This window comes from Mixophyes fleayi, chromosome 5 (assembly GCF_038048845.1).
Source record: "Mixophyes fleayi isolate aMixFle1 chromosome 5, aMixFle1.hap1, whole genome shotgun sequence".
In the NCBI taxonomy this organism is placed as follows: Eukaryota; Metazoa; Chordata; class Amphibia; order Anura; family Limnodynastidae; genus Mixophyes; species Mixophyes fleayi.
The window spans coordinates 61,410,855-61,438,520 of NC_134406.1; the positions used below are offsets into that span (position 1 = coordinate 61,410,855).

Below are 27,666 nucleotides of genomic sequence, written 5' to 3' on the forward strand. Positions count from 1 at the left end.
GTCACGAAACATGTAGGGTGTTTTCTGATAGCACAGTAAGGAATTTGTCATGTACTGATTTCCATTATTCATTTTGAAAACATTTAGCAGCAACCCAAAGTGAAGCAGCAGCATCATGTTTCCTTAAAAGGGTAGTGTACATCAACAGTAATATTTCAGCTCCACATTAGACCTTTGTCAAGCATATAGTTCCAGTAGCAGAACTTGAATCAGCAGGGCATGGTTACTTTGGAATCACTACAGCTATGTAATCAAGTAGGTTATTTGTATAGGATAAGCATTTCCTTGTATATTGAATAAGCATTTAATCATATATCTGTGTGCTTGCCATGCCCTAACTATTAAACTTGCTTTCTATTTTTTTGTAATAATTTAGGCTTCCCTTTTGAATTTTTCCTGATTCTGTATATCTACATTGTACTATACAATTATGAAGTTATTAATGGAGAATTGGTGCACTTAATATGAAACATCTGTATTACATAGTGAGAATTAGTTAATGTAACTGAAACTTTATTTACACTTTTTTCTAACGAGGGTGATGCCATGCCAGAATCCATTTAGTTATGATGTACCTAACATCTTTCATGTACAGGGTATATAGTGCACATCTATATTAGGAAATTATGTGAAAATATCTGTCAGATGCATTTCCTTAAATGTGCACAGCTTTTCCTTTTGTTATCCTACATTAGGTTGCCCTCCCAATAGGATTGGTGGTGTGGCATCACCATTGGTAGGATTGGTGGTGTGGCATCACCACCGGTAGGATTGGTGGTGTGGCATCACCACCGGTAGGATTGGTGGTGTGGCATCACCACCGATAGGATTGGTGGTGTGGCATCACCACCGATAGGATTGGTTGTGTGGCATCACCATTGGTAGGATTGGTGGTGTGACATCACCACCGATAGGATTGGTTGTGTGGCATCACCACCGGTAGGATTGGTGGTGTGGCATCACCACCGATAGGATTGGTGGTGTGGCATCACCATTGGTAGGATTGGTGGTGTGGCATCACCACCGATAGGATTGGTGTTGTGGCATCACCAGGGCCACCTTAACAACAGTATGGGCCCCCGGGCACAGCAGTGCACCGGGGCCCCCATATATATAAATATATAAGTAAAAAAAAAAAGAGGATATATATATATATATATATATATATATATACCCAACTTAAACGATCCATACATTTTCAACTATAAAAGTAGTCTTTTTTTTTTTCAAATCCCCCTCTTAACTTACCTTTCAATCGCGATGCGTTGAATCCTCTTCTGTACTTCGTCGCTGTGCTCCTCCATGCTGTGCTCGCAGTGAATGTCTGGCGTGATGATGTCATCACGCCCGACATTCACTGCGAGCGCATAACGGAAGAGAGGACCAGGGAGTGAGCCGGATTGTCACCTGACCGCAAAAGGTAAGTTTCTTTTTTTTTTTTTTCTTTTTTTTTTCTTCTTTACAGGATTTTTTTACAGCAGCAGACCTGCCAGGGCCCCCTTTCCCCCTGGGTCCCCGGGCACCTGCCCGTCGTGCCCAATGGGAAAGACGGCCCTGGGCATCACCACCGGTAGGACTGGTTGTGTGGCATCACCACCGATAGGACTGGTTGTGTGGCATCACCACCGATAGGATTGGTGGTGTGGCATCACCACCGATAGGACTGGTTGTGTGGCATCACCACCGATATGATTGGTGGTGTGGCATCACCAGCCAATTACAGGTATTGTGCTGAATCTGATATCAAGTGAATGGAACAAATACACAATGTTTCTCAATTTTACACAACAATCAGGTCAAAAACCAGTTAGAGGTTGACATGAATCCTGGCATCCTTAATCTTTCTCCTGAGAAGAGTGATAGTGGTAGTCGGGTCTGCAGTCATTACCAATGTAAGTGTTCAGCATCAAGCTATTGAGGTGTGCCTGCATAAATTGATTATATGTTTTTTCTATTGAGTTCCTTTGAGCATTCGATCCACAACCTGGATTCTGTTGCAAAATTTACCCATTTTAGTGTTTTGTTTATTTTGTTTGTTTGTCTTGATTGCAAATTGTTAGATTTAGGTTTCCAGTTTTTAAAGGCAGCATATTTATTCTGGAAACTACAATATTTTGGGGTTTCGTATAATAACAATTTAACTCAACCCATAACAGATTATGTAAACAGCAAACTTGATCAGATAATGAAAATAAATATGTCTCTCCGATGCCAGGGTGGCAGTCACAGGACATCTATAAAACAAAATCTCTGATCTGTTGAGTTAAATTGTTGGTTATATTAAACCCAAGAATATTGTAATTTTATCAATCATTCTGCTGTGTTTAAAAAGTAGGGCTCTACTTATCAAAGGGCGAAAATCCCTATTGCCAACATAGACAACACAGGGAAGCTCTACAAATACAGAGATTACCGCAGGTGAGTGGAGGCTTCCCCCTGCCTTACTATGATATGTGATATGCAAAGATTAGACTTGTAAAAGATAAAAAAAAGTCTTGTCTTTGCATTCAAAGTTGCTAAAATAATATGACTGCTTTTCATATTTGAAACTATTGATATTATTTTATTATTTATTTTATATTTTATTTATGTTTCATTTTGTCATTATTTTAATTATTTGTCATTCAATGTTATTCACTGTAATGTTTTGATTTGGTTTGATTTAATTGATTTGATTTTGTATACAGTATATGATATTCATATACCCTCTCGTGTAATGTACTTTGACTCTTTTACAAGTCAAACATACAGACACACTCGATTCACCACGTATACTTCCAATAGATTATTGTCACCACACTGCACCCCCAATGTCTATTTTTCCCCACCACAATGGCAGGTCCTGATTTGGGAAAAGGCCAACAGAATAACTAGGGCAGGAACAGGAAACTCACCTATTATTTAATTAGATCAGTAGGGGGTATGAGGATGTTTGGGGAGGTATTAAAGTAAGCGAATAACCCAATTAACACAACCTAGCATGCTAGCGTGAGGTTAGCACTGTGCTTAATGTACTAACAGAAACTTACAAAGTGACACATCTTCTGTTAGAAATCACAGGAATAGAGTTATATTTCTACACAGAGTGCATCACAGTCAAAGCTGTTTATAGTCACATATAATATACAAGTGACCTCAGTATATCTACTTTCCTAGTGACTGCACATTTTCTTTAATCAGACAGTTATAGAGCAAATGGTTTCAGAAGTTTATAAAGGCTACATTAACACGGTAATAAGGAGAGATCGGGGACATTTTTTATTACACCAGCTAATATGTTTTATTTGGAAACCTAAGATAAGTAACAGGAGCATTTTACCTTTTCATTCAGAGCTGTGTATAACTAACTCATGCCGGATAAGAAATTAAAAAATAATTATTTATATTCCAAGAGGCCGTTAGCTTAGTCTGTTGGGGATAAAAACATTTCGACCAAAGTCTTTTTTGTTGGTCCTTCCAGACCCAGCATGGGAGCCATAAAATAACAGGCTACTCTAATACCATTTAAATTTCTTTAATATTATTTAAAGCAAAACTGTTCTATTGCATAAATTCATTTCACCTATCAATGTGAAACTCTAAAATAGATCTCAAGTTTAATGGAAGGGGGAAGGAGAATCGCATATTGTTTTATCTCACACAACAGTGCCCCCCAGTGGTTGTTTCACTTACTATACATTCTTCAAAACTGATCACTATATTGTATCAAACGTGTCCCTGGATTTTTTCGATTTGTAACAATCTTACAAGAATTTAAACTACAATGACATTCTGTCTGTGTTTTCTGTAGGACCTGTGTTTATACCAAGGTCATTCCCACCTCACTCAATGTAGCTGCCTCTAAAGCAAATAACGGTCAATCCACATTGTTACTTTTATGGTATATGGTAAATTCATAACTAAAATTGTTGTTAAAACCTAATTTCTTTGAAAAATCAAGCACAGGGATTTTATGCTGGCTTGTTTTGATCTACATGTATAAATTAAAAAATACCAAAAGAGTGTGTGTGTGTAAATCTCCTAAAATTATAATATCATTCACCCTGTATATTTCTATATTATCTTGTTGCATTGCGATGTTTGAAGCTATGGTAAGCTTTTTTTTAATGATAATTTGCATCTGAAAGTCTTTGTGGTAGGTACTAGTTTGACACAAGCAGTAGTAGGTGTCTCTAGTTGATTACTTCTAGTATTAGGAGGAAATCCATACATGCAAAGCTTAAAGGTCTCCATTGGTTCACCTGACCAATACTGGCAGCCACTCATTAGTCTTCATGCTCAAATCAAGTAGTAATGTCCAGTAAACTGCAGGGAACAGAACACACTCACTTACTCCCAAAATAAATAGCTGTCCCTCATTTACTAGCTATAGAGATTTGTCACTGGATATGTTTGTCCCTGAAAATGTCCAAATTTTCTAATTTTGACAAATGTACAATCCAATCCGTTACTTTCTATATCACATTTAAATATTACTCTATTCTTAGTTTCTGGGCTTTATAAGTTAACTTTATGAAGATTAATATTCAAAGTGCAAATATATATATATTATATTTTACCTTCTGTTTTTGGTACGAGACCAATTTGGAATATATGGTCACTGTGTTGTTAATTGACGTTATCACACTATGTTTGGCGCTCCTTTTTTGTATTTATCTAGGTGCCATATCTGCAATTGATGTATAAAAGTGAAGCAGCCTACTGTATGTGAATCTTTTTATATATAAGCACAATATATTCACGTGACTGTGTTAATGCACTAAACGCCGTTGTCTTTTATCACTGTTTATATATATATATATATATATATATATATATATATATATATATATATGATGAGCTGCCAAATAAGAGATAGAAAAGAAACAAAAACCAGAGAAGGGAGGGGAACTGTTTTGCACAGTATGTCTTAAAAACTCCTCAAACCACTCCAGTACCAGGGCATGGCTCACCCCAGGGGGGGGTTTGAAGCTGTTTAGTTCCCCATAAAGTGACAATGTTGTCTGGTAGTTCAAGGGTCTGCAGAGCCACATTGAAATAATTCATGAACCCTCTGAGAGCAGGGCTCCGCTTTGAGTCGTATGCATTTAACTTACAGAAAAACACAAATTATGAATGGATTCATTTGCTATATAGTATTTACAATGTAGTCCCATATGATTATGCTTTATTATGCTTTATTCACCACAGTTATGTTATTTATAAATCCTTACAATCTCTTTTCCCCCATCCACCTCTGTGTCTCAGTCATTTACTGGCTCCTGGCCCCACTTTCCTTTTTCTTGACAACGTTGCAGCCTGGCTTCCCTACTACTTTTCTTTCCTCCACCATAGTAGGCAATTTTAACATCCCAATTGATAACCCCACCTCCATCAAATTTCTCGCCCTTTCTTCCTCCTATGGTCTCACTCTGTGGACCTCATACCCCACTCACTGTCATCATCATCATCATCACCACCATTTATTTATATAGCGCCACTGATTCCACAGCGCTGTACAGAGAACTCATTCACATCAGTCCCTGCCCCTTTTGGAGTCTAAATTCCCTAACATACACACACACAGACACACACACACAGAGACAGAGACAGACTAGGATCAATTTTGATAGCAGCCAATTAACCTACCAGTATGTTTTTGGAGTGTGGGGGGAAACCGGAGCACCCGGAGGAAACCCATGCAAACACGGGGAGAACATACAAACTCCACACAGATAAGGCCATGGTCGGGAATTGAACTCATGACCCCAGGCACCATGCCCACTGTCTTGGTCACTCCCTTGACCTTTTCTTCTCTTTGACTTCTTTAACTCTCCCTTCCAACTCTCTGACCACCATCTCCTCTCCTTCACTCTGTCCTCTTCCCCTGCACCACCCCCACCCAAATCTACCCTCACTAGGCACAATCTTGATGCTCTAGAGTCGACCCTACTTCATTCTCCTCCTCTCTTGAAACACTGGTCTGCCCTGAACAGGCGAAATCTCTCTATAACCACACCCTCACCAGTGCTCCGGATGCTGTCACCCCTGCCTCTTCTGTCCGCCGTCATCGCTTGATACTCCAACCTTGGCACTCCAAATTCACCCGCTTCCTTCAGAAGTGCACTCATGCTTATGAACGCCTCTGGAGGAAATCTCGCTCCCTGACCATTTTCCTATGGGTATTATAAAATGTTGGGAGCTATGAAAATTTATGGACAAGTAAGTAAATTAGAAAAAGAGTAATTGGGAAAAATTGTATTTTTAATTAAATAAAAGTTTAATTTAATGAAACAATTGACATAAGTTGGTTTATTCAGTTGAGCTCAGTGCTGTTCCAGCCACTGTGTCTCCTGGTCTGTTTTCTACTTTTTCCATTTTTTCTTCTGGCACAAAGGTTACTGATTAGTTTTTACTTAGATGTCCTCGCTAATCAATAAAATAAAGTCTGATTTATATCCGTCTCTATTAAATCTTTTAACATCCTCTTTCATGACACAGGCAATGTCACAATGCTGTTATTTCATTTTATTTGTCTCCCAGTCCCCAATATCTTGTCACTTCAGCTACAAGGTCCTGACCACAAAGGCGCCGGCACATTTAGACTTTCTGTCTTATATGGTTCTTGTCTTTAATTGATCTACAAAAAACCTGTTATCAGTCTTAACATAATTGTGTTCTTTGCAGTTTATGGTGTGACCATGTACAGCTTTATACTAATTAATCTACAGCATGTTATTCATCTCGGATGCTCTGCATGTTTTACTAATGTAGAATGTGTTAAAAGGGACAAAATAATAATTGGTTAACACAGTTAAGTCATGTATTTATTATCATTTATTTGTTTAGTGTTAACATTTTACACCACAATTTCTAGAGAATATTGAATCAGTCACATCTGTTCATGTTCCATTGGAACTTACAGTCTAAATTTCCTACCACACAATCACACACTAGAGTCCGTTTTTCGACTATGGGAATAAACAGGAGCACCCGGAGGAAACCCAAACAAACAAGGGGATAATATACAAACTCCACACAGATAGTACCCTGGCCATTGTGTCACCAAGCTGAGAAAAACAAAGTGCATTTTAGCCACCACCAAGACTTATAGTCCAAGTGAACCTGTGAAGTTACATAGTCATTGTTTATTGGAGAGGTTTGTACATTATGATGACTCTAGATTAGTGGACTGTATATATTCCCATCCTGCAACTTTAACTAAATATATTGCTTTATTTTCTAGCCACTGCCGTTATCTGTTTTTTTTTCTGAAACTTTCCAATATCATAATTGAGGTCCATTGTGTGTGGACAGCTTAGCAATAGAGACTTACATAAAATTATCTGTGATCATGATGTTGATTACATCTTTTCCTATGGTCCTTGTGACGATTATGTATTATTGTTATTTTCTCTTAATATTCAGGTATGACAATGTATATTTTATGTAACCTTATAATGTAATCCCAACGTGTACTTTGTGTTAGGTTTCAAGGTTACCTTAGTCAGAATTTACGCCGGCCTTCCTAGGGCGCGGAGTCTAACGGCCCTCCCGGTCTTCTCCAAGAACCGCCGCAAGGCAGGGTGGGTTTTGCTGCCGGAGAACCGCAGGTCGCGGCCCCCAGGTTAGCCTACTGACGTAAGGAAAGAGTTCTATGAGATGGACATGTAGAGGCACGGTCAGATCCACAGAAGAATAGATAACTGAAATCACTAACCGTATATTCAGAAGGTAGTAGTCTGGAGTAGAGACTGGTGGAATGCAGGAGTCAATCCACAGTACAGCCCCAGGAGAAGAAGTGTAGTCCAGAATAGCCGGTTCGGTACACAGAGATCTGTCCGTTTATGCAGTACCAGGGATAAGGCAGAAGAATAGTCTGGAGGATAGCCGGTTCGGTACACAGAGATCTGTCCATTATGCAGTACCAGGGATAAGGCAGAAGAGTAGTCTGGAGGATAGCCGGTTCGGTACACAGAGATCTGTCCGTTATGCAGTACCAGGGATTAGGCAGTAGAATGGTCTGAAGAATAGCTGGTTCGGTACACAGAGATCAGAAATAACAAGGGAGAACACCAGGGAAGCCAAAGCACAGGAAGTGCAGCCAGATACAGGTAACACGTTGCTCTGACACCTACAGTGTGTCAGAGCAGGCCTGAAGTACGAGTTTGAATTCCCCGCCCAGATCAGCTGACCTGCCGCCGGGACCTACTCGGAAGTGCGGCAGTACGAAGCGGAGGAGCGGCGCTGACACAGGTAACCGCCGTGACACTTTGCTAGATGATATGAATCTGAACCTATGCAAGTGTCAATAATCTTTTCAAACTAGCTAGACCCGGGATAGATAAGGATCCCGGAGTTTGAAGCCCCAAAGTTGTAAACCATCTAGTCAGTCAAGCAGAGCTGAGGTGAGAGATTCTCTGAGGTGCCCAAACATATATCTTAGTGATAGATAATTTATTTCGGAAAGCCCTGTGTCATTTTGGGAATCAATCTGGCTTAATTGGAAATGTAATTCCTAAGGTGGGGGTGAGGAGCCTGTAAGCATGGTTTAAAATCCTGCTTTAGACGTTACATTGTGTCTTTCAAGACTGAAATATCCCATCTTTTCTCAATTGTGTTCCCTTACACACACCAAGTCTTAACTAGCAAGTAGTGACTCTGGTTTTATTTCCTATTATATTTCTTGAAGCTTACTTGTGCAACTTATTATATGTCATGTCATTAACTTTTTGTAACTAAGCCTTGGAAACATTTTTCGGATTAAAATACATCTAATCTAGTGTATTCTCCAAGATTCCTTATGAACTTACGAAGCCCAGGGAGGCTCATGCTACATGTGTATGTGATTTAAGTGTGAAACATTAATAAGTAGTATTGGTGAATGTAAGAACACCATAATAAATCCTTTGTGGTGGCAGAAAAGGTGTATTCATTGCTAAGTGATTATGGTGATGCCAGTCACGGCCAGCTGTTCAGATTGCTGTATCTGGGACAGGCTGGGCATTCGTGACAGTCCTTTCTTATCAAGAAGATTTGCCTATTGAACCACCATGTCTGTGCCCTTCTGAGACCAGTTTCCACTGAAGAATGACCTCCACTAGGATACAAGTTACACATATGGCCTAATTCATTAAGGAACTTAGGCAAGAAATTTCTTACTTAAGTCTCCTGGACAAAACCATGTTAAAATGCAAAGGGTGAAAATTAGTTTTCTATTTTGCACATAAATTTTAATATTGTCTGTTTTTCATGTAGCACACATTTACCTCTCCATTGCTGTCTTCTTCTCCAGTTCACTATCTGCGATCTCCTCTTGGATGTCTCAGCACTTTTTTAAACTCAACATGTCCAAAACGGAACTCACTGTCTTCCATCCCACTGGGGTCCCCTCACCCTCCCCCTTTCCTCTCCTTCGACAACACTACCCTCTTCTCTTTTCCTCAAGTCTAAAGCATGGGTGCATCTGTCGTCAATGCCACTGCTAAACTTATATTCCTCTCTCCTCTCTGCTGCCTCCTCTCTCTACCAATCACGACACTGGATCCTTCAAAGCCTTCCAGTTGTTCTCATTATACATCCGCTCACTGCACCCCACCAACCCACCCACTTTGTGTTACCTTCTATTGTGTCTGCTCCTACCTTTTATATTGTAATCCCTCACAGACAGGGCTCTTTTTCCTCTTCTTGCCCTTCCTAAACCTTACCTGTGCACCCCTGTCAGGCACCTTCTGCCTTATATCTATAACAAAGTAATGGGGGATCTGCGCTTTCCTAAAGAAAAGGATAGTAGGGCAGCCAAGGGGAGAGAAACAGGAGATGGTCTAAGGCTCCTATAATGAAAGTGGTATAATTTTATCCCCAGCACAAAAAGAGGAAAAGAAAGGGGAAATAGGGGGAAAGAAATATAGGCTAAGATGTTTTGTATAACAATATTGTGTATTGGTGAGTAATCACAGAGTAAAAGTATAAATCACATAAATATATAGCAAGTAGCTGTTAAAACAATTTCAATAAACAAACGATGTTGCATAGATATATGTTCTAAAGTTAGAACAAAAATAACTCAATGCCAAAAAACTCTTGTACCTGGCATGTAGAGATCTTGTGCCAAGCAAAGTAGATAAAACAAAGGTAAAATCCACAATGAAAATCTGTACTCAAGACTGGGAAGGGTAGGTAGTGTACTTACCTTCCTCCCCAGATGATCCAGCCGAATCTCCTGTTCTCCAATCAACTGAGTGAATCAAAGTCCCGCTCACTGCCGTTCTCTGCCTGTCACAAGTTTTCCGTCCGGATACTGCTGCTGCAGGGTCAGCCGAATCTGAAAAAGTTTCACGTTGACAGTCTCTATAAACCACTGTCAGCCCACCTCGGCCAGTGGCTTCTCCTCGAGGCCCGCTTAGATCTATATCTCCCCCTATAGCGACTCATCCCCTGTTTGTCACAACCGTGCTCCTGGGCACAGGCTCGTTGTTGTTTTGTTCATTCTGTATTTCATTGTTAGTTTGCTCCAATCCCCATTGTATGACACTGCAGAGCTTTGTGGCTCCTTATAAATAAATGATAATAATAATTGTCAAAGTATTCATTAATGTAATATATGCAAATTACATTGATTACATTACATTTATTGATACTTATTCAAGGCATGAAAATTGTAAACCGCTCAGGTAACGTTTAATGAGCATAAAGGACAAACATTTATAAATAAGAGCAAAAACCCCATTATTTTTAAAATAAATTTAAATGATTTAATCTAATAAAAAATCAATATGATGTAGTATTATTAACCTTTATTTATATAGCGCCAACTTATTTCACAATGCTTGACAGAGAATGCTTAACCATTCACATCGGTTCCTGGTGAGAGGAGCTTATAGTCATAACTTCTCTATTACATAAACACTAACATACTTATGCAGAGCTGGATGAAATTTATGGCAAAAACGTAGGCATAAATTATATCTGTGAAAAGTACATAATTTCCATAAAATACATCTACATGAACATTTCAGTAAGTGTATTATACATTAAATTTGTATGATATACTTTAAGTGTATCTTGTAGTACATGTCAAAAAATAAACAAATAAAATAAATGTGCACCCCCCCAAAAAAGTAAACCCAGCTCTAGTGCTTCCAGACTAGACTGGTATCCAAAAATTGGGGGACAAAAGTTATGGAGTCTCCCTGAAAACTCTGATACCAGCACTACGCTACACCAACCAGGACTAGTGGCACTAGAGAAGGATTACCTTGCCTTAGTACCTATCAGACCAAGGCCGGTCAGCACTGGACTAAATTACCTATGGGATCGGGCCCGCAAAAAGTGAAAATAAAATCATTATTCTAAATAAAGACAACCCACACATCCCTATTTAAACACTTTATTTCCTCACGTGACTCCATGCTGGCACCCTCAGCATCATCAGCAGGAATTCCATTGGTACAGATAACTGGATGACACACAACCTGCTCAGTTATAAAGATAATTGCATTTATGGCATGGTTCATAAATTGGGAAAGTCTCACACTGTGAGGTCAGGGAGTGGGAATTTCCCAGCTTATAAATATGAATGTAATACCAGTTCAAAAATGGAGGAAGGAGAAGCACATTAGTGTGACCAAGACAGGAGGTGCAACCATAGAGAAGACTCATGCTGAGGAAGGAGTAATGGCTATAGTGAAGTGCGCCACCAGAAGAGAGAGTGAAGTTGTGAAGGAATGAGTTGCTTTATGGGAGGATAGAGAGGAAAGAGCACAGTCATAGAGGGAAGAAATGCCTGAGAAGCGTGAGTGGCTATAGAGGAGGAATCCGTCATGGAGGAGAGCATTGCCAGAGGAGAGAGTGTCACTGTAAAGGGGAGAGCTACTATAGAGGAGAATACTACCAGAGAGAGGAGTGCAGCTGTAGTCTACAGTGCTATTGTGGAAGAGAGAGTGTTCAAAGAGGAGATGAGCCATAATGAGGCCCAGAGTGGAAATAGTACTTCATATATCCAAAGAGGGTCCAGTTCTGATCCAGGTATCCAGAGGGAGAGTAGATCTGGTCAAGGTGATGAGAGGGAGTCCAGGTCCAGTCCTGGCATTCAGTGGGAGTCCAGATCCAGTCCAGTTGCCCAGTAGGAGTCCAGATATGGTCCAGATGTTCATCAGTGTCCAGGTGCCCACTCTTATTAACCTGTTGAATACTTGGTTGAGCAGAGATAATCTGCATTCATTCAGCTGAAAGGCCTGTGGTGCAACACACAGATCGTTGACTATATTTCAAGTACCAACCTAGGCTTCAGAACTAGCATCTGACCACAGCATATGTGAGTAACCTTTTCAACTTTGCATTTCAACATACTCAGGGCTGAATCTCCTCATTTTTGTCCACTTCTTCTTATTATTATTATTATTGTAGATTTGTAAGGCACCACAAAGCTCCGCAGCGCTGTACAATAGGGAAAACAGGACATATATAAAACAAGGACATACAAGGCAGACAAAATAAATGCAGACATGAAACAGAGGATTTGGAGGACCCTGCTCATTAGAGACCTTACATTCTAAGTGGAAGAGAGCCTACCTGAAATAAGAGGAGTGAGTGTGGCTTAGAGTGGAGATTGGGATGACTGTGAGGGTGTATTACTGTGAATAATATCAGGAATAAGGTAAGCTTTAAAAAGAGATGGGTTTTTAGAGAACGTCTAAAGATTTGAAGGTTTGAAGGCTGTGGGAAAGCCTAATTGGGAGTGGTAGGGAATTTCATAAGTGGGGAGCAGCTCTGGAGAATTCTTGTAGACGCAAATGAGAGGTGGTTACCAGAAGCGAGACAAGGCGCAGGTCATAGGTAGAGCTAAGAGGGCGGGAGTGAGAGTATTTTGATATGAGATTTGAGATTTATGAAGGGGTGGTGTTGTTGAGGGCTTTGTAAGTAAAGATGAGTAATTGGAATTGGATTCTGGACGACACAGTGAGCCAGTGTAGTGATTTGCAAAGTGGTGCAACAGATGTGGAGCAATGAGAGAGGAAGATCAGTCTTGCAGCAGCATTTTGGATGGATTCAAGTGTGGATATATGGGTGTTGGAAATGCCAGATAGCAAGAGGTTGCAGCACTCAAGAAGGGAGATGATGAGAGAATGGATAAGAGTTTTGGTTGAGGGGACAGGTTGTAGGGTGAGATGATGAGGCGAGTATAGAGACTTCGTCTTCAGTTACTGGAAAGAATGAATTAAGGGTGGATTTGGGAGTGTAGGTGAAAGTGAGTGAGGTGCGGGAAGTGTGTAAATATGTGGCATGAGGAAATATCTTGTCGAATGGTGTCGATTTTTTTTCTTTGAAGTAGGTGGCAAAATCATGGGCGGTGAGGTTGGAAGGAGGATAAAGTGAGTTGATGGTGGCAAAGAGGCGTGGGTTAGAAGACTGGGTGGATATTAGAGATTTGAAGAATGTTTGTTTGGCAATTGAAAGCGCAGTGCTGTAAGATGAAAGGATGAATTTATAGTGAAGGAAATTAGGATAGGATCAAGATTTTATCCAGTGGCGCTCTGCAGTGTGGGAGCACTTTTGTAGGTAGCGGGTTGTTTGGTGTATTATGGTTGGGGTTTGGATCATTGGAGACTGTATGTGGCAGCTGGAGCTGTATTGTCTAGGGCTGAAGTAAGTGTTTTGTTGTAGAAAAGGGCAGCTTGATTAGGGCAGGACAATGCAGACATAGGAGAAAAGAGTTGTTTTAGTGAAGATGAGAAGTGGATTTGGTTAAGGGTACTTAGGTGTCGTTATGTAAGTGTGGACTTAGGTGCAGGGGGGAGATCATGAGGTAAGGTGAGGCTGAAGGAAAGGAGGTTGGGGCAAGAGAGTGGGAATGCTAAGTTGGTGAAACTAGAGATGGAGCAGTAGCGGAGAAGACAGTGTCAAGGGAGAGTTCATCACAGTGGGTGGGAGATGAGGTCCACTGGAAGAGACCAAAGGAGGAAGTAAGGGAAAGAAGTTTAGTGGTAGAAGAGACAGAGGGATTATCAATTGGAATGTTGAAATCACCTAGTATGAGAGTAGGCAGGTCAAAGTATAGGAAATAAATGAGCCAATTAAGGGACTACTCCTCCATTCATCTTCTTTAATTTATGATGCAGGGAGTATATTGGCCATGGTTAAGTATAAATATGTAAGGTTAATATATTTGTGTAATTATAGGGACATACTAGGCCATAATTACTGGTTGAGATAGGGATTGTATTTTCCCAAATTGATTGTTATTTCATTCTAATGACCCAGGTAAATATTATAGAGTATCATCAAATCTGAGCTCATTAATGTTCACTTCTTCACATTGCATTTTCAACTGTATACTCTGTAATGTTAGTCAGCCACTTATTATGCTTGAGTCGGGCAGGGATAATCGGAGATCAACTCCTGACAGAAATCAAGAGGAATACCAATGCCCACCTTATTTTTCTCTCCCCCACTTGGTAACACCCTATTTGTGCCTTCACCTTTTCTTTAGGATGTAAGCTCTCAAGAGCAGGGCCCTTTTCCCTCGCGTTCTTCTTCTACTATTCCACCACTCTCTGTACCTATAGGCCTGCTTCCCTAGCCCTGTTTTCTTGAGATCAGGCCTACCTCGCGTTGGACATTACCATCACTCTCACTCACTGTCCCGTAAATAATTTGATTTGCATTGCCATATTATCTGTGTATATTTTGTCTACTCAGTATGTCTGGCCTGTTTAAGGGTGCTAAAGGGCTGTTGCAATGAGAAATAATGATGTGTTCCACTGTACTCGGTTGCCCCCAGGTCTTATGCTAAAAGTAGTAATAGCTGTTGATCATAATATTGCCAATCGTGTGGACAGAACAAAGAAGAAGGTAGCGAGCAACCATGATGGTATCAGTATAGTTTAAACAAAATCAGGACAGGCAGGAGTTAATGCAATTCTGATTAAAGAGGCCAAGGTCAGGGCAGAGATAAGTGCAGATCCATTTAACAAGCCAAGGTTTTGAGCAAGGGAAGACAACAAATTCCAATAACAATACGGGTCAAAAACAAGGAGACAGAATCAGATCAGGATACAACAGCAAACTGGGTCAAGCAGGAACTATCACCAGCACTGGTGTAAAACATAAAGGGGTATATAAAGCCAGAGGAGCCGATGAGACATAAACAGGTGTTTAGCTGCACAAGTGCAGTAACACTAATTGTAAGTAACAAGGCAGTTGATGCTGTCTAGCAACTAGCTAGAAGCTAGCAAAGGCTAAATTGCAGTTCACACATCAACCAGCTTAAATCAAGGTGCCACCTGCTGCCAGTCAGAAAGAGGACGCCGGTTGCTGTTACTAGGTAATCGGCCCGGAGTGCAGTGGTGACTGCCGCATCTCTTAACATATATACGTCTGCAAGAACATTTGGACTAAGACTCTATAGCATTGGGACCTATTAGAACCTCTCCCGATCATTATACATTGATCACCAAAATAAATCACTACGCAACTTATCTGTTCAAATCAGTCTAATCACATTACTTAATTGATATTTCCATTTGGACTGTAGCAGAAAATGACAGATATTTGTATTTAATTTCACTTGATTTATTTGGATTTGTGTTTTGTATTGGAGTGTAAATTTAATTATATTTTATATGGTAAAAGCGACCTTTACATTTATTAAGGAAATGCGAGTTCTGCATTTATTACTAACACTGCCAGTCCGCATATCTACACTATTGTTATGTTTGTCTAGTCTCTATTCAATGAAAATTGTCCACTTCGAATAGTGTGGTTCCAACTCACAATGCGATTTAATAGCAAAAAGTAGCAGAGTAACAATTCAATAAAATAAGTACAGCCGATTACATACGCAGGCTCTCTGGATCCAGAATACAGTCATTCAATCCTGAAGTCTGTGATCAAGAAGACTGTATGATGGTCCCAGAGCTCAGTTTATATACAGTTGGTGTTACATTGAAAACAATAGAGATGATTTGGCATGTTTCCATTGGTTCAGGCTTCAGGACAGTCTGGTATAATGCAAGTCATTGGCCAGTTCAAACAATGCCCTCCAATGGTGGGGGTCAGCGCTCCAACAGCTGTATTGTATCTTCCCGACGAAAACCTGGTTCAAACTGGTCTATTTGCATTACACACACAATACCATTCTGATCATTAATTCCCTATTATCCATAACTCGCATACACAAGGTGCGATCTCTTGGCCGATAGGAACGGATCTCTGAGGATAAATAGGGGATTAGAATGATACTAAACATGACATGTTTCCTGTATTCTGAACCTTGGATCTCAATAAAGTGTATTTAACATTATGATATTTAACTATAAACTCTATTACATTTGATTATAAACGACTATGTGTTGGAACTATCACGCCGTAGCGTGCTGTTCACATATTTTCAAACAAAGACAATCAGATCGATGGATATTAATTTGAAACGACTACATCCAATTATTTGACTTCGACACTATCTTCACACTACACTTGTTGCTCCAGACATCAGCTTGACACATATGCTAGTGTTGTAGAGCTTCATCATGAGTTGCATCCGACTGAGCACACAAGTGTGAGTTTTAATGTGTGGAGCGGAGTGGTGCATGCTGGAAGGGTATGGAGCGTCGGGAAATAACTTTACTCACACTGTCTGTCACTGACAGACAGTATGAGAACATGGGCAGAGGAGCCACTGAAGTGATAGATCACATGATCACTGACTGACATCAGTGATCACGTGCGAGTGCGGCGACACGGGCGCATCTACCGTACTTGCCAACTTTTCCTCTTTGGCTTCAGGGAGATCCCGGGGAAGGTGGGCGTGCAGGGGCCCGGGAAATGCTGGAGTCTCCTGGACATTCCGGGAGAGTAGGCAACTATGCATTAAAGAAAAGCAGCTAATGAATCTCTAGAGTCTGAAGTGTCTTTTACATTTCTGTCTCCATTGCTGTCATGTTGCCTTACCTGTCAGTCTTTGATTAAATCTTGGTCTCCATGAAAATGGCCACCTCCATAGACATCATTGACATGGACATAGGACACAATTTCTGAACTGTGTTATCATGCCACAGATGGCAAAGCCAACCACGTCTTGTACTGGCTCAATATCAGGGAGAATGCCAGACTCTTCAGGGAGTGAGAGAGATCACCCCTATTTCAGGGAGTCTCCCTGAAATTCAGAGAGAGTTGGCAAGTATGGCATGTATTGAAGAAGAGGACGGAGCTGCCGGACATTACAAGTCTCTGCCCCCAAACTGCTGACTAGATTAGAAAATCTAGTCAGCGGCGCCCTGCAGGTTCCGGCGTCCTAGGCAACTGCCTAAGATTACCGCCGTTCCTGCTCAGAAGGTCGCTGAGGATTACGAAGACACAGTGTAGTTCACATTAGCAGTGTATAGATGGGTGCAATACAACTTGGTGGCTAGTAGATGGCAGCAGAGCATAAAAGATAAGTAGGTCATACACTGTATGTCCAACAGATTAACTGTAAACTTCTGAGGCATTTACAAAATTAGTGGTAACTCTGGAAGTCCTCAAAGCAGTTGTTTAACAGGATTAATATATGTCCACAAATACTGCGCCTACTGTAACATCCAGCGAATGGTGAGAGCCAGTGAAGAGAATCAGAGGCTTGTAAAGTCAGTATGATAGGCACTAATCCCACTAACCTGTGGAGTAAACTGAATCAGAGACCCATACACCAGCCTCTAAAACAGCAGGGGACGCAGTATGTCCAGCTAGTATCAGGAAGATCGCTGCTGCAAGTGGAGTCCTATGGATTTGTGCCAGAGGTCCCGAAAAGCAGGTATCCGGTAAAGACGCGGCAGTCAGGTTTATGACAGTCACACAACAACGCGCAGAGAGCAATGGTGTCAGGACAGAGGACCAGGGTTGCAGCTTTGGAGAAGCAGTTGAGCTACCAGGTAGAGGAGATGGTCATTCTGAGTATGTGATGTAGAAGATAGGCACTGATTGTGATGGCAGCGCTGCAGTCCAAGATACCGACGGAACGGGAGTTGTTCAGGGAAACTTCGGCTCAGGGATCACTGTGCCGATGGAAGAGCCCCAGTAATTAGAGGTAAGTACCCAAGTAGGCAACCTATTGTAGCGGACATGGGTGTTCATGGAACCAGCGTCTGCACAGGAAGAGGACTGGCAAGAGAAATTTGGGTCCAGGTACAGAAACTTTTTGGGCATGAGGGAACCTGTTTGGAAAATGTATAGGTACATAAAAAATGGAAAATCGAGCAATAAGTGAGCACAGTACATAACACAGATCATGCAGTATATAATACATGCACTATAAAACATTACATTTATCTTCCCACACCTCCAGACACATCAAACCACCCCAACCACGTCACACATCTCCCTCAAACACATCACGCCACCCTCCAGTCACGTCACGCAACTCCCCAGACAGAAAAATCACACCAACCCTCAGACACGTCACGTCATCCATCCTCCAGCCATGTCATGTCACTCCCCGGACACATCACGCCCTCCCCAGATACATCACACCACTTCCAGATACATTATGAAACCCCCTCTCCAGACACATTATGACAACACAAGTTCACTGTATTTTACCTATGCTGTGTTTGTGCTGCTGACATCCATCAGTGAGGAAACCTCTTGTAGATTGTGCAGGGAAGATATTAGTCTCGTAAGATTACATAATCTGACAAGGTTTAGAGCTCCACAGTTTGCTCTGTAGCTGTCAGACAGTGTGGTGTCACACACTGCCAGGGGACTGGGAGCTGCCATCAGGTCCCTCCTTCCCCCTAAGCCCCCCATTCACCCCTCACCCCCACCTGACTGCTTTCAGTGGTGGCCCAGGCCCCCCAGGCAATCCCAGGGACTGGTACACCCCCACAGACACACTCTTGGCGCTACTGTGCATGGAAATGCAAGTTAGTCTCCAGGTGCAAATGGGATACGTAGTCTAGTGTAGAAGACTAGAATTTACAGCAGGCTCCAACAACGCTGGAAGACACCAGACTACTGTTGAGCAGATGTGGCTGGTGTTGTGGAGTTACACAACATCAGAAAAAGTGGCCACGACGGGACAGAGTTGGGGCTATGCTTCCAGAGGGTTGTAGGCTGCCTATTACATAACTCCCTTCCCCCAAGGGTCCCCCAGGTGGGACAGAGCCCTAAAATCGAGACTGTTCCATTGAACTCAGGACAGTTGGGAGGTATGGTATGCTACTGTGTTAAGAGCAACAGTGGTGTCCGATAGGTGCTGTCCTGTCCTCTCTACAGGTAATGTGGTGAGATATAGGTTGACAGGCAGCTAATCTAGCTTCAAATTTGTTGAATAGTTACAGTATGGGAAACTGGAACAAGAAACAGTAACATTTACTATTTGATATTATACACATCGATTAATAATTAAACATGTTTTTAAATTGAGAGCCAATTACCCGGATTTGCCCCAAGAGTACCCAAAATGGCAATAGAAGTTAAAAACACATGAATATGTGAGCCAATATAGCGGTTTTCATTGTTTAGAGTTAGATCCCCTCTATTAGCAGGAGCGCCTTGATGAGGCAGGTGGCTTATCATATATTTGCAGATGTGTGTAACAGACACTCATTCAGTTTATGGACAAATAGAATATCAGCTCTTTTACTGGTCCACAGTGGTGTGCTGGGGGATTATAGTCTCAATATATATGTCCACAGCAGGCGATAGAAAGGGAGAGGGTAACCTCTCCCTTTCTAGCACTTGCTGTGAACATATATATTGATTGAGCATTTTTTTCTCTGTAATATTGTCTGTGTAATTGTATACCTATATAGTTATTAGCACTAAGCAAAAGTACAGAGACAATACGTGTTTTGTGTCAGTTGTTTTATGGCACAAAACATTGCTTGAAATGGTTATCGCTGTTTGGAATTCCCCCCATACTCAACAGGCTTGACAAGTAGAGAAAATGTGTCTACTCTGGCACACTAAACAGAGTTCTCTTGGTGTGATCCAGGAGAGGTTCTGCTGCAAGACAACCTCCCAAATCTAGTGCAACCTTTTATTGCTGCTGCAATCTTTAATACTAATAGATCCCTTATGGTTTTATCCAAACCAAGCTGCTGAGTGATGTTGTTGGTGCTCAAGGGAGGTATTGGGAGGTAAATGTTGAATACATCCACAGAAGTGCACTTATGAGGAGGTTCCCATTGCTCAAGGCACAGACCTGTGTGCTTGAATCACATGATCCATCATCATCATCATTTATTTATATAGCACCAACATATTCCGTTGGGCTTTACAATTGGGGACAAACACAGTAAACTATTAAAAAAAAGAGGTGAGAAGGCCCTGCTCGCAAGCTTACAATCTACTACTCCAAACATGCCTTCGCAGACCCGGAGATGCCTGTATACATGGAGAAGCAGTAGTGAGTGTACAATTTTACTGATTTATTTAATCATTTTATTTTTACATCCATTCCTGCAGGCGGTCCATCAATGCACCCATCAGTGAACCTAATAAGTAGCCTGCACTTTCTAGTGTCATCATACGTTTGCATGTGTTTGCATTCCAGTTTCGGAACTTATTTGCTCCTGCAATAAATGTATTGGGGAAGCCTATAGTGAACTTCAAATGCTAATAACGAACACATTTCAAACGAGTGACGTGTTTTTATTGACATTTTTGCCAGTGTTAAAATACTCTAATGCAACATCTTGTTCTTGCAAGTTTTTTTTGCTTTATTCTGAAATCACACATTTGGAAACTCACCACTAGAAATCATGTTTTCCACTAATTCATGGTTCCTGGGCTGCAGAAAATACTAACTGTAGATCACGTAACAAATTTTCTCTCCATCCTATAATACAGCAGAATTGTAATATTCCTCAAAACCACAAGATGGCACTGTTGATATAGGGTTTTGTTTTGTTTTTTAAATAAATAAATATTTAAACAAGAAACAAGGACTGAAATATAATAAGGGTTAAAACTATGTAAACTATGCATTTACTTTTAAACTGAAACAGGCTTATTCAATAAATCATTAGAAAATCAAAGTGTAAATAAAACATTTGCATATTTGCTCTTAAATTAGCAGCATAATTCAGTGATTCCAGAACTGTAACTACATGAGGTTACTAATTATCCTGTGCATTTATGTTATGTTCAGTTTATGAATAATGCCAACTTCAGCCTTTCGGTGTTGCTATGCTATTTTCAATTACTTATAATGTTAACTGAATATTTGCAACATATTTGTAAGAACTTTATGATTTTAAGTGACTTTGGGGCCTATTTATCAATGAATGCAATTTTGCCCTGTTAATTATTATCCCTTCTCTGACTTATTTATTAAAAAAAAAGTGGTTCCAATAAGAGGCTCTCCTAGCAATGACTGTATAGTAATCACAATTCTCTCACCTCTTGCCTATCGCAGCAGCGAAAGTAGCAATGTCTGGGTTCTTACCTGTATGTATATTGCACATGCGCGGCCACAGATGTGCAAAGAAAGATCAGTCAGAGGAGGCAGGGAGAGCGTCCAGCCTGCCATTGAGGGATCAGAAGATCCCTCTTCAGTACTATAGCAGTAAGCAAGAACTGCTAACTCCATCCTCAGATGTTAGCAATTGGAAAAGTTACGTTTTTGGGGCTTGGTAAATCTCTACAGATCACAGTCCCTTTTTTTTTCCCACTCCCTTGCTGTCCTCTATCTCTTACCTTCTTCAATGCTCTGTCCATCTCCTGCTGTCAGGGCCGCCATCAGAGGGGGTTAAGCACTATGGGGCCCCCATCTGCCCTGTGCCCAAACAGATTTATTTGGGGAGGGAGGCCTCCACAGTGAATTAAGGGACGTAGCAGGCTTCATTCACAGACAGCAACAGCTGCTTCTTCAAGGATGCAGCAGCCCCCCTTGAAGGGTGCGCATCCTCCTCTAATCCCAAGATGCTGGGTCCCCACTTCTGCCACCATTTGCTCCAGTCCCAGTCTCCCAGTTGTGCATCTACCCAAGAGAGAGGCGCGCGGCTCCCAGACAGAGAGCCGTGACAAAGCAGAGAGGTTCCCTGCAGTGTCGCTGACATCCTGTAATAAATGATGTCATATCACTGTCAATGGAGAGGAGCGAAAAAGAGCCAGCAATAAGTAGTAGATAAGCAGAGAGGTATGTAAGCTACTGCAGGGATAGAACTATGGATAGAGGTTAATTAGAGAAAATGGGGGGGGGGGGGGGGTAGCAATTTCTGAAGGCAGCCCTGCCTGCTGTGCTTCTACCTTCCCATCACCTTCACTGCTCCTCATCCTCTCCAATCTTACCCTCTCCCCACAGTGGGTGTGATGAGCAGGACATTCATCAGAGGACTAGGAAAGGAGGGAGGATTTTCCTGTTCGCTGATTCCCGGTCCGTCTATAGAGAAGAGAAGGGTTTTGCTGAATCTCTCCTCTCATCTTCTGGGGTAAAGGGCTGCAGACTCTGCAGCCACTGCAACACTAAGGAGAAAACAAAAGAATATGTCTAGTGGGGCACTCATGGGGCTAATTACAGTTAACTAGATTGTACTTTCTTAATGATACGGTAGAGAAACGTAAATGTATGTCAGATAAAAACTTGAATCTTTATTAAGAAATTTAATAAAGATTCATTGCTTTCCAGTACAAAGGAAACAGGCATCCCCTCTCTGCATGCTCGACTCGTCTCCCCTGGGCCCAGAGGACACAGAGAGGTAGCATGGAGCCATGGTTCCCGGAGCAAGCGACACCCCTCTCCTGTTGGTGGACTGTGTTGTACTCTCCTACCTGTTATTGCAATATTCACAACCTGTTGCTGGTTTCTTGCCTGGATCCTGGAATGTTGGGCCCTGTTTGAAAAATGTATAGGTACATGAAATAAGGAAAGTAGAGCAATAAGTGAATACATTAATAACACTAATTATGCAGTGTATATAATAACCAACCATCAACAGGGCAGCACATTACCCTATGAAGGTGAAAAAAAATCCCAAAAATGACCTCAGCACACCCACATCACTCATCCCAAAATGCCTCCACATGCTCCAGAATTCCACCTCGTGTCACTCACAAAATAGCCCCACATGCACTCAGACCTCCACAAGTTCTCAGATCCCTCATGTGCTCCAAAACTTCCCCACACACCCCTCAGACTTCCACATAAGCCCCTTATATGCCCCTTAGACCTCCCCACATGTCTCTTAAATGCCCATTAAACCTCAACACATGACATCAGATTTCCCCACATGCCCATTACATCTCCCCACATGCCCTACAACCTCACAGTATAGTGCTATATGAACTTCAGATGCCCATATGTCATCAGCCCTTTCCACAAGACACCCTGACCTCAACACATGTCCCCACCCTACATGACTTTGTACCTCCTCACATGCCACCCAGACCATAACATGTCACTTACATGCCATCAGACATCCCCACATGCCATCAGATTTCACTATGTGTCCCTTACATGCCCTTTCCATACCCATCATACTTTGCCATGTGCCCATTAAAGGTCCATCAGACCTCCCCACATGCTCCTTAAATACCCATCAGACTTCCCCACATGTCCTTTCCATGCCCATCAGACCTCCCCACATGTCAGCCCCTCAAACTCCACAAGCCCACTTAAACCATGTCCTCCAAACTGTCAGTGAGCTTTGAGCTTGATTGCAGCACTCCTTCCTCAGCAGTAGATGAGTGTGATCTCACTGTCCTCCCCTGTAAGCTGTGGTTAGATGACCCCTGGCTGTTATCTCTTACTCAAGCTCCCCACTCTGTCACTTGGCTCAACCCCCTTTTTTCCCTACACTCTGCACGGCCAGTGTCAGAGCATTGAGTCTGCGCAGGTTGTCACTGAGTGTCAGAGTCCCCTGCATCATATGTGGACACAATCCAATCCAAAAGGTAATCCAGCCACCGGGTGGGGCAGGGGGCTCTCATAGTCCTGATGGCGGCCCTGGTTGTATCTGGCTAGAATGGAGTGTTGTATTTAAACTAAAGAGCATAACATTTTATATTATAGTACAATTTTAACAAATTTTCAAAACAAGACCCCAACTTTCCATGAGCCAGTCAAACAGTAACAAAGTTACAAGAACAAGTAAGAGAGACCAGGGGGTAAATGTATCAAGGTCCGATTTTTCAGCGTGTTAAAATCGCGGCAAATTGCGATTTTAGTCCAAAATTTCTCAAATGTATCAAGCTGCGATTTTTACCCTGATCTTCAAAATCGTTGGTCATCTCTGGCGATTTGCTGCGATGTAAAACACTCCCGTGTTAGCTAACTCTCCTGTGTTGCATAAACACATCACTGATAAACTGCCCTGTCATAGAATAGATAAGTTTAAAAAAAAAAAAAAAAGTGTGGGGTCCCCCCTCTATTCAGTGTTAACCCTAGTGCTGCCAGATTACTGCTGGTTCCGTGAAAATCGGGGGAAAAAATTGCGTAGGGTCCCCCTGATTTTCACGGAACCAGCACTAGACAAAGCAGCCGGGGTGGGCAACACTATAGCAGATGGACACGCGGCAGGGGTCCCCCTGCCATAATGACAAACCAACCCCAGGTTTTTCAGCGCTGGGCTGGATTCCCTAGGGAGTGGGGTCCGCCGAAAAAAACAAGCCGACCCCCCTCTAGAGACACCCAGTCCAGTGCTGATAGCACTAGGGCTCTTCCTACACCCCTGGGCGGTGGGTGTAGGGTAATAACGACGATTATAGTTGAAAAAAATAAACAGACACCAGCATACCTGTGGGTGTCAGGGCATGTTGGCACTTGTGGTACTCCAAGTGCCAACATGCCCTGGCTGCCATGGGTATGCTGGTGCTTGTAGTTATACAAGTATCAGCATGCCCACACTCTTTATGGCACCCGGGCTGGCTGTGACTTGTAGTTCCACAAAACAAAATGGCCTCTGTTTATTTTTTTCAACTATAATCTTCATTATTACCCTACATCCACCGCCCAAGGGTGCTATAGTGTCACCAACCCCGGCTGGTTTGCCTAGTGCTGGTTCCGTGAAAATCGGGGGGGACCCCACCCAAATTTTTTTCCTGATTTTCACGGAACCAGCAGTAGTCTGGTAGCACTAGGATTAATACTGAATAGAGGGGGGAAGACACCACACTTTTTTTTTTTTCAACTTTGATCTATTCTTTACAGTTTTGACAGCTACCGGACAGCTCCAGCAGTATGACAGGCAGTGTAACAGTTATGTATTTATATAACACGCTGCTAGAATGCAGCGTGTTGTATCTGGCGTGTTTTAAAACAAACTCTCCTGAGTTTGCTTAATTGCAGCTTCATACATTTGAGACTTGTATAGCCAGAGTGACAAACAGTCAGGAGTTTCATATCTATCGATTTTGAAAATAGCGATTTTGACAGAAGCACAACTCTGGCGATTTTACATGAAATCTCAGGTTCATACATCTTCGAGTTTCAACTCTCCTGAGAAAATCACTGGATTTGCAAAATCAGACCTTGATACATTTACCCCCAGCAGTCTGTCTACATTGTTACTGTTATGTCATTGATATATTTGAAGTTGTACAATGCTATTGCTACTTACTTTTGTTTGGTCCACCCCCCAGGGCAATGCTTTACCTACTTGTGGGTTAGGTCCTCCTACTGTGGCCAGGGCTGCCAAGAAGAATTCAGGGCCCGGGTACAACAAATTCATGGGGCCCCCCTCATATTCAAGTAAGCCCCAAAATTTTTTTGCGCCGCCTTGCGGCGGCGCAAAACAATTTAGGTGTATGGTCATACATTCAGGGGCGTGGCTAGCCAAACGGCGGTGCAAAAATTTTGGGAGGTGTGGTCATGCATTTGGGGCGTGGCAAACGTGCCATTGGGGCGTGGCTAACATAAAAACCACTAGGCTCTCAATTCGCCGGAGCGTCACATATGTTCAAGCACTCCTGACTTTCAGGACATCTACCACCACAGTGTAGTATACAAACAATGCAGTGTGTACACAAACAGTTCAGTCTTGGCCTACACCTTACATTGGGCACAACATTCACCAAAAATTGGTATTGTCCCTACTAGAATCACAACATTTCACACACTGTGCTGCTCTCTCCTACCTGTTCTTCTCACTTTCTCCACCTGTGGCTGCTGGTTTCTTTAGTTGTGGCTTGTCCGGATCCAGGAATGTTGAAGGACCTATTTTGAAAAAAAAATGGCTACATTTAGAAAATTACAGCCAGCCCCGGCCTTAAATCAATAGCACCCACGATTAATAATTAGGCCTTCCTCCAGCCCCAACATTAAAATAATAGTATTCACATTTAATAAATAAACCTATTTCACTTCCTGCAAACAGCCCCAGCAATACCTATTTCCCGCAACCATCACTGCCATTAAATAATTCATAGTCACATTTAATAAATAGACCTCATTCTCCCTAAACTCATCCCAAGATTCAATAGCCCCCAAACCACCCCATCTTAAATTAATAGTCCCTACTATTAAATTGCCTCACCATCACCCTACAAACAAAATAGCGCCCATTAATTAGCCGCCACCTACCTCACACACACTACATTGCAACAAGCCCCCTGTGCCATCACACACATTACTGTGCCCCTTCATCACAACTACACTGTACCCCCTTATGCTCACACTGCGACCTCCATGCTGCTTTTTCCCCTTCTTTTTTACTTTGTGCCTCTCTCCCACTTTTTTTATTCCTCTGTTCCTCTCTCCCACTTTTTTTCCTCCTCTGTTCCTCTCTCCCACTTTTTTTTCCTCCTCTGTTCCTCTCTCCCACTTTTTTTTCCTCCTCTGTTCCTCTCTCCCACTTTTTTTCCCTCCTCTGTTCCTCTCTCCCCAATTTTTTTTTATTCCTCTGTGGCTCTCTCCTTTTTTTCCTCCTCTGTTCCTCTCTCCCACTTTTTTTCCCTCCTCTGTTCCTCTCTCCCCAATTTTTTTTTATTCCCCTGTGGCTCTCTCCTTTTTTTCCTCCTCTGTTCCTCTCTCCCACTTTTTTTTTATTCCCCTGTGGCTCTCTCCTTTTTTTCCTCCTCTGTTCCTCTCTCCCACTTTTTTTTTATTACTCTGTGGCTCTCTCCTTTTTTTCCTCCTCTGTTTCTCTGTCCCCTTTCTTTATAGTACTGTCCCTCCCTGTTTTCCTCCCCTAGCCTCTCCGTTTCTTTACTTACCTTTTGTCAACTTCTTTCTTTTCTTTTCTGCTCTTCTGTCTCCTCTTCTGTCTTCTTTCTTCCTGCTGGCTGCGGCGCTCCTCACTGACTGACAGGCGTGACTTGATGACGTCACGCCCGGCAGTCAGTGTGAATGGAGGAGAGGAGGGACACGGCGCCGCGCGATCACGTGAGTATTTTTTTTTTTTTTAATTAATTTCTTCTTACAGCTCCCAAGAAACCCAAGACCATCCCCCCCCCCCCCCCCCCGCGGGAAAAAAAATAAAAAAAGTTTAAAAAAAAAAAAAGCGCAAGAGAGAAAAATAAAATAAAAAAATAAATAAATTTAATTAGCAGCGAGGGCCCGGCCCGGGCCCCCTGGCATGGCCGGGCCCGGGTAAACTGTACCCGCTCCCCCCCCCTCTCGGCGGCCCTGACTGTGGCACGTGTTTCTGTGACTCTGCCAACAATTGTGTTTTGTATCAGCTTTGCCTATCACCAATGTAGCTAGGGATAACTGTGTGTTAACCCCACCCAAACTGATCTGCATATCATGGTGCAGCTTCACCAGTGGCT

The 27,666-nt window shown here is 42.1% G+C and overlaps 1 long non-coding RNA gene across 2 annotated transcripts in view; it reads right to left on the reverse strand.

Moving 5' to 3' along the window:
- Positions 1-26,112, reverse strand: part of LOC142158380 (uncharacterized) — a 72,120-nt gene extending 46,008 nt beyond the window's left edge. For both annotated transcript variants that reach the window (XR_012692762.1, XR_012692763.1), the window contains exon 1: positions 26,035-26,112. This is a non-coding gene — a long non-coding RNA (uncharacterized LOC142158380). The remainder of the gene's footprint in view (positions 1-26,034) is intronic.
- Positions 26,113-27,666: the final 1,554 nt, after the last annotated feature.